The sequence below is a fragment of the Mesocricetus auratus genome, unplaced genomic scaffold (assembly GCF_017639785.1).
Source record: "Mesocricetus auratus isolate SY011 unplaced genomic scaffold, BCM_Maur_2.0 Super-Scaffold_100019, whole genome shotgun sequence".
Lineage (NCBI taxonomy): Eukaryota > Metazoa > Chordata > Mammalia > Rodentia > Cricetidae > Mesocricetus > Mesocricetus auratus.
The window spans coordinates 12,554,837-12,562,127 of NW_024429200.1; the positions used below are offsets into that span (position 1 = coordinate 12,554,837).

A 7,291-nucleotide genomic window follows, 5' to 3' on the forward strand; every position below is an offset into this window, starting at 1 on the left:
TGGTGACCCTAAGAGAGGCACAGCCAGTAAGGAACCCCTAATTCTAGTCTGAGACCAGGGAAGATGCTGAGACAGGGCAGTCGGCTCTTAGGCCCACAAAGAGGGAGTGCGACGGACTGCAAGGGTAGCTTCTATAGTCTTCTTTCCCAAACGCCCATTTATGGTGCCAGGACAGTAGAGGAGAGTGGACGGAAGAGTGTCTCCCTCCCAAACTGAAGACACCCAGAGGACCAGAGCGTACCTGTGCGTGGGAGGCCTCGCGAGGAGCCCCCTTAGCGAGTCCGGACCTGCTGGCTCCTCTGGCTCCCCTTGGATAGATGTGGGGGTTACCCTGCTTGCCCTCCACACCGCCTCCTGGATGTCCGTGGGCAACGGAGAAACTCCGTCCCCGGGAGTGGGAAGTTGCCCGTGTTAGAGCGCTGGGAGGGAGGTGTCCTCCGGTCTCTGGGCTTGGCCAGGGCTGCTGCGCCCCCGCACCTGCCGCCCTCACCACCTTGCCGGCACCCTCCCGCCCGCAGACTGCGCGGAGCCTGAAAGCCGGGAGCCCGCCCGCCCTCCCGGAGAGTCTGCTGCTGACCTGCATTGACGTCATTGCGTCATTAGGTTTCCCCTGGAAACACTGGCTCGCCAGAAATAGTAACACATTAATTCAGGCCGGGGGAGCAGGAGAGACTGTTTGTAACCCTGCAGCTAACTCTGCGCGCGAGCGAGCGCGCAGCAGCCCCCACCCCTCCCGAGAGCAGTGCCGGCAGCGCTCGCGTACTATTTTGAGAACAAAGGAAGGCAAATTATAGAATCCCAGAGAGAGAAAGAGAGAGGGAGAGAGAGTTCGGGGGGACGCCGAGACCTCTCGCCTTGCCCGCGCAGACACCCACGTACGCACACATGTGTGCGCACCACATCTGGGTCTATGTATCCTAGGGTGGGTGGGTCCCGTGTTCAGGCTTTCATGGACCTGCTGTTGTGTGCGCCTGAGTCCGGGTGCCCAGGATAGGTTCGAGTCAGAATATAAACGTCCTACTGGGTTTGAAGGATTAGCTTCCTCCCACAACCCGCGACTCAGCACTGTAGGCTGGTCCGCCCACCTTCCTTCCACCGTAGGGTCCAGTGCAACCCTGGGGCCAGAGTACGCAAGACGCTCCCCCGGGAAGCAGGGACACCCTGCCCTTTCTCCTCCAGCTGTGCTCCGCCCTGAGGATGGAGGAAACCCCAGCAGGGATCCATCCTACCGCCTGAGGTTCGCCCCACCCCTGGGCGGAGGATGGGCTGGACGGCTCTGGCGTGGACTAAGAGGGAGCCTCCTGTAGGAAGGTCGACTGATTTGGGAAAGTCTGAGGACCCGGTTGCCATTGTAAGTTCCAGAATCCTTTGGGCCAAAACAGGGACCGACTTCTCTGAGTGCCACTATCCTCCTGAGACAAGGGAGTCTGGGGATGGCGTAGCAGGCTGTCCAAGGGGAGCCCCTAATCTCAGAGATTCTTAGTGTCTACATTTCCCAGTCTGAGCCCTTGGTTCAATCTCTTTCCACGAGATCAAAATAGCAAGCACCTAACCTAGGGCTGTCGGCCAAGTCGAGGAGGTGGCAGCTGAACCACAGAACTCTGCCCAGGCAAAAGGCCAGCATGCATGTCCGGTAGGGGTTTGCTGCGGGTCCTGCGGGCCAGGTATTGAAATGACCCGTGCCATCCCCTCTCTCAGGAGGCTCCCAGGAGCCTAGTGAAGGGTTCCACTCTAATGTTGCTCACTCTTTCCAGAGAAACGTGTGACTTGTGTCCCAGGATTCCTGTGTCCAGAACCCACCTCTCCCTCTGGTAAAGGAAGGGATGGACTTCCACACATCCTCTGGTAGCTTCGCCTTGACCACACAGGAAGCTCATTAGCCACAGAGACAAACAAACCTACCTGTCTCTATCAGGTAGGAGCCACACTAAGAACACAATTCCAAGTCAGAAGCGTGGTGTGCCCACTGGGAAGCTGTGTGGCCTAACCTCCACAGGTCCCTTTCTCCTCTGGAGCCAGAATGCCCTTGACTAAAATGAGGCAAGAGTCCTCTTATTTTAGTTATTTTTTTTCCTTGCTCTAACAAAAGCAATTTAGGGAAGGGAGGGGCTTGTTTTGGCTCACGGTTTGAAGAAATACAGTCCGTCACAGTAGGGAAGACAGCAATGGGAAGCAGAGAATATTGGATGCTGGGGCTCCCCTGTCTTCTTTCTCTTTCTCTTCTGTCTGGGCCCCAGCTCATGGGACAGTGCCAGGCAGACTCAGGGTGTGTCTTACCTCTTAGTTAAACCTGTCTGAAACACCCTCAAGTCACACCCAGCGGTGCGTTTCCTGGGTGCTTTTAGGTTCAGTCAAGTTGATACTGAAGGTTAACTGTCACACAGGGCTGATTGTGAACACAAGAGACGGTATAAGAATGTGCTGAGGAGATGGTATGGTCTCTTGCGGCTCCCACCCACAAGGGAGTCTCTCAGCTATGAGTGAACCGACCTCCTCCACTGTATACACCCTTCCTGGCAACGTTTAGGGACACTGGTCAAAGGGCACCTGGGGAACAGTGACATTGAGGGTCCTGTCCCCTCCAAAGATGATACTGTAGCCTCTCCTTCCAGACCACCCACCAGCCTCTGTATGCGCGCCCCTCCCCCAGCAAAGCAGCTCTAACACTTTCAGATTCACGTGGTGATCTGGCTCCCCCTCCTCGTGGTTACTTTCCAGCAGGACGTGCACCACGCCTACATGGTCTGGACATCTACCCCCATCCTCCCCCCACCTAGAACTTCTGTCCCGTTAAGCGGTGCCCTTCGCCATCGTCTGGCTCCCCACCTGGATCACTGCAGGGTCTTGTAGTGCTCCCCCTGTTTTTTCTACTCCTTCAACACAGTGCCTGGCACAACAACCAACATGTGTTTGTTGTTTGTGAACAGAGACAGGTAATCCTTCATTTAGACATCTATTTCCACACGCCGCCTCCCCAAAACTCAGACCAAATGTTGACTCCCGGTTGCAGGCCTCTCTTCACCATGGTTGTAGGAGTTTATGTCATTAGCCTCTGACCAGGAAGGGGCTCCCGGTTTAATCATTTGGATTACCATTCTCTGAGTAAGGCATACAGCCTTCTTCTGGAATGAATCTCAATGCTGGAAATGGGTCTTACATGGTTAGGGCTCCAAAGCATCCTCCTGACTCCCCCAAAATGGCAGTGCTGGTGAAAATGTCCTAACAGAATGACTCTTACCAGCTAAACAGGAGGATTGTTATTGGGTAAACAAAAGCCTAATGGTGGGCTTTTGTTTGCCAGGAAAGGTTTCCTTTACCAGGTCACCTACCATGGGCTGGGCATCTAGTTCCCGGCCAACCCAAACAGCCTGTGTGAGCTCAAAGCCCTTACCCTTCTCACTCACTTTTCTGCCGAGTTGCTTCTCTCTGTCCCCCAAGAGATGGCCCTGGCAGTTTGATCCTCAATAAACCTTTCTGTCTGTCCTCAGAGTGGTGCCCTGATTTACATTGCCCACCTCCGGGGCTTCTATGTGGGTAGCTATGCCAGCAGGCTTACAGCAAGTGCTCAGGAAACAGCTTCCACGCTGAGCTTTGCAGGTTACACATCATCTGTACCCGCACACCTCATCGCCCGAGAAAGTCAGTGATGCTGCTGACTGTGGGGCCCAGGGCAACGTGGTACACACCTGCTGCTTGGCCACTCTGCTGCCATGCCAAGGCTCAGTGGAGACCAACCAGAAAGTAGACCTGAAGTTTCAGTTTACCTGGTGAGACTCCAGGAGAGACCACAAGCTGGGACCACCTGGGCACCATCCAAGGGGAAAGTACCTCACGTTCCAAAGGAAATTCCTAACATTTCAACCTTTGTAGGACATAGGCGCATCTGATGTCCCTTAGCCTAAGCACACACCCATCCCCTTTCACCAAGTCACCCCTAGACAAATGCCAGCCAATCAGGGTCTTGAACCATGAAAATTCCCTCATGGCCAACCTCTACTATGACAAAAACCCTGCCCCACCTGGGCTGGTCACTCTCTGCTCTCAACCAATGCATTGGACAGATGCAGAGTCCAAGCTTAAGCTTGAATAAAGGCTCTTTGCTTTTATGTATGGGACTCGGTGTCCTCGTTAGTCTTTGGGGGACTCTGTGATCTGGGCATAACAATGACTGCTGTGGGTTTCCACCAGAGAAGCCCATTCACACACCCGTACAAGCCAATAGAAGGTCGTTGCTAGAAGGCTGGTGACTACAGTGGAATCTCAGTGTAGCTCTGAGCCTTTCTGAAGGTAAACTTTCAAGCACAAACCCCATGTTCTGGGCTGACACACTTCAGTTAACAAGAACAGTTAGCCAGAAGCAGAGCTACAGAAGCCAAAAAGCAAAGTCAGTACATTTAGAGACTCCCAGAACTGTGGACTTGGATGGGTTAAGCCTTTGTTGTAGTTTCGGTAGATGGTGTTGTGTACATGCTGAGTTTTATAACCTGAATGGTACTTCCATCATGGAGTCAGTTGTGCTAAGGTCTGGGCCCTCCTAAAGTCCGGGGTCTTGTTACACTGAGGATAGCTCTACAGGCCTGTGCAGGGAGAGACAGATCTGGAGGGTATGTCTCAGACTACCCAGCCCCTGGAAGAGACATCCCAGGACAGCATCTTCCCCTCTCCTCCTCCGCCCTAAGGGAGACTGCAATGGTGTGTTTGGCAGTATGTAAGGGTGAGGTAAAGAGAGAAGAGGCCCACAGGCTTTCCCAGTGAGCTGCCGTACAGGAAAGCCAGTGTCTACAGTCACAGAACAGACTCCAGTAATGTCTGGGGCAGCTGCCAGCTCTCTCCACATGCAGGCCTGTAAAGAGTTCTCTCTTCTGCCCAGCCTAACTTGGCCACATCGCCTCAAGACTGTCTTCGTTTCAACTGCAAGCCTCTAGGGGCTCTAACTCTTCTGAGCCTCTGAGGTGAGGACAGACCGTTTCTCAGTGTGGGAAGGGGCAGCCACAGCCCACTTTGCTCAGGGTATTCCTAGGGCCCCTCCTGCCATTCTAGAGGCCTCCATCAAAGGACCTCGGTCAGGCCCCAGGAAACTGGGCTAGTTGTGAGGAAGCATGGGACTAAGGAGGTGAAGCTTCCGCGCATGTGTGCACATGGTGGGCATTGAAACACACCAGAGGTGTCTTGAAGGTCGTTTGGATACAGGGACCTCTAGTCACTGGCTGGACTGTGGCTGGGGAAGGTGAAAGATTTCAGGTCAGAGTAGGATATGGCGTGTTTGCTTCCGGCTCACTCTTTCTGTGTCCTCTGCCTTTCCCAATGATCTTCAGTTCAAAATCCTGAGAAAGAAAGAACCAGAATGACTCAGGTAAGAACTTGGATGACACTGGCCTCCTCACAGAAGTCCTGGGGCTTTCTGGGGGGAAGCAGGGAGGCCAGGAAACCATCTCCCGCCTCAGCCTTCCACCCAAGGCCCTGTTCTCAGGGTATATTTGTATTGTTTCTGTTTTTGAGATAAGGTCTCACTGTGTGTTCCTGGATGGCCTGGAACTCAGCGTGTAGACCAAGCTTACCCTCAAATTCACAAAGACTGGTCTTCCCACGGCTTTCTTTTTAGACCTGCCAAGGCAAAGAGAGCAATATGAGCAACAGTCAAGAAGAGATCGCCTCAGATTTGGGATTAGAACTGGCTTCTAATTATAGCATGACCTGAATCAAGACAAGGCGTCACTCCACCCCCAACCCCAGACTCTTAGCCACCTGTTTTATAAAGCAGTGGGTTTCAGCAGAGGTGTGGAGAGCTGCTGACATCTGCAGCTCTGGTGGAGACTGGTTCTGAGCTTCAGGAACAGGTGACAGAGTCATCTACTCTCTTGGGTTTGCAGTAGTTGGCTGGCCCTCTCCTTCCACCCAGCCCTCCGTGTGAAGTGTGGTGATTTAGATGGGAAAGGCCTTCAGAGGCTCATACATTCGAATAGTTGGTCCACAGTTGGTAAATCGGTTCAGGAAGGATTAGGTGGTATGGCCTTGTTGGAGGTGTGTCACTGTGGGGTGGACTCTGAGGTATTTATTTACTTACTTACTTGTAAATGTTGTTGCTGTTTTGAGACAAGGTTTCTCTGTGTAATCCCAGCTGTTCTGGTATGCATTTGATAGAGCAGGCTGGGGTGGCCTCGAACTCAGAGATCTGTGGGCCTCTGCCAGCTGGGATTAAGGCCATGCACCACCACCACCTGGCGTGGCCTTGAGGTTTTCAAAGCTCGCACCGTTGCCAGTTAGCGCTCTGTGTCTCACACTTGGGGCTCAGGATGTGGGTTCTGAGCTTCAGCACCGCGCCTGCACGCCTCCTGTCGCGCTCCTCGCCTTGATGGCCCCGGACTCTAACCCTCTGGAACCACAAGCCCTAACGTAAATGAGTGTTTTTGTAAGTTGCCTTGGTCGTTGGGTTTTGTCACAGCAATAGAAAAGTAACTAAGCAACATTATTTGTAATAGCCAGAACCTGGAAGCAACCTAGATGCCCCTCAACTGAAGAGTGGATGGAGAAAATGTGGTACAGTTATACTATGGAGTACTTACTACTCTGTGGAAAAAAAAAAAACAATGGAATCTTGAAATTCGCAAGCAAATGGATGGTTCTAAAAGAAACCATCCTGAGTGAGGTAACCCAGTCACAAAAAGACAAACATGGTATGTACTCATATATGGATATTAGACATAGAGCAATCCACACCACCAGAGAAGCTAGGAAACAAGGAGGACCCTGAGAGACATACCCCCAGAGAGGGGAAAGGAACAAGATCTCCTGAGCAAATTAGGGGCACGGGGTGGGGGTGGGGTGGGGTTAGGAGAAAGAGAAGGGGAGGAGGACGTGAGGGAGCAGGAAGATGGGGGAGAATAGAGGAGAGCAAGAAAAGAGAGGCCTTATTAGAGGGAGGCATTATAGGTTTAAAGAGAAATCTGGCACTAGGGAAATGTTCAGAGATCTACTAGTATGACACCAACTAGCAATCTAAGCAATAGTGGAGAGACTACCTTATGCCCTTACCCAATAATGAGATTGATGACTACCTTATATGACATCCTAGAGCCTTCATCCAGTAGCTGATGGAAGCAGAGGCAGACACCCACCACCCACAGCTAAACACTGAGCCATACTCCTGGAATCCAGTTGCAGAGAGGGGGAGGAGTGATGAGCAAAGGGGTCAAGACCAGGCTGGAGAAACTCACGGAAACAGCTGACCTGAACAAGGGGGAGCTCATGGACCCCAGACTGATGGCTGGGAAATCAGCATAGGACTGTCCCA

The 7,291-nt window shown here is 52.7% G+C and overlaps 1 long non-coding RNA gene across 2 annotated transcripts in view; it reads right to left on the bottom strand.

Annotated features, from left to right (window-relative positions):
- LOC106021774 overlaps nucleotides 1–494 on the bottom strand; it is a 45,073-nt gene extending 44,579 nt beyond the window's left edge. For both annotated transcript variants that reach the window (XR_005869723.1, XR_001196947.3), the window contains exon 1: nucleotides 242–494. This is a non-coding gene — a long non-coding RNA (uncharacterized LOC106021774). The remainder of the gene's footprint in view (nucleotides 1–241) is intronic.
- Nucleotides 495–7,291: the final 6,797 nt, after the last annotated feature.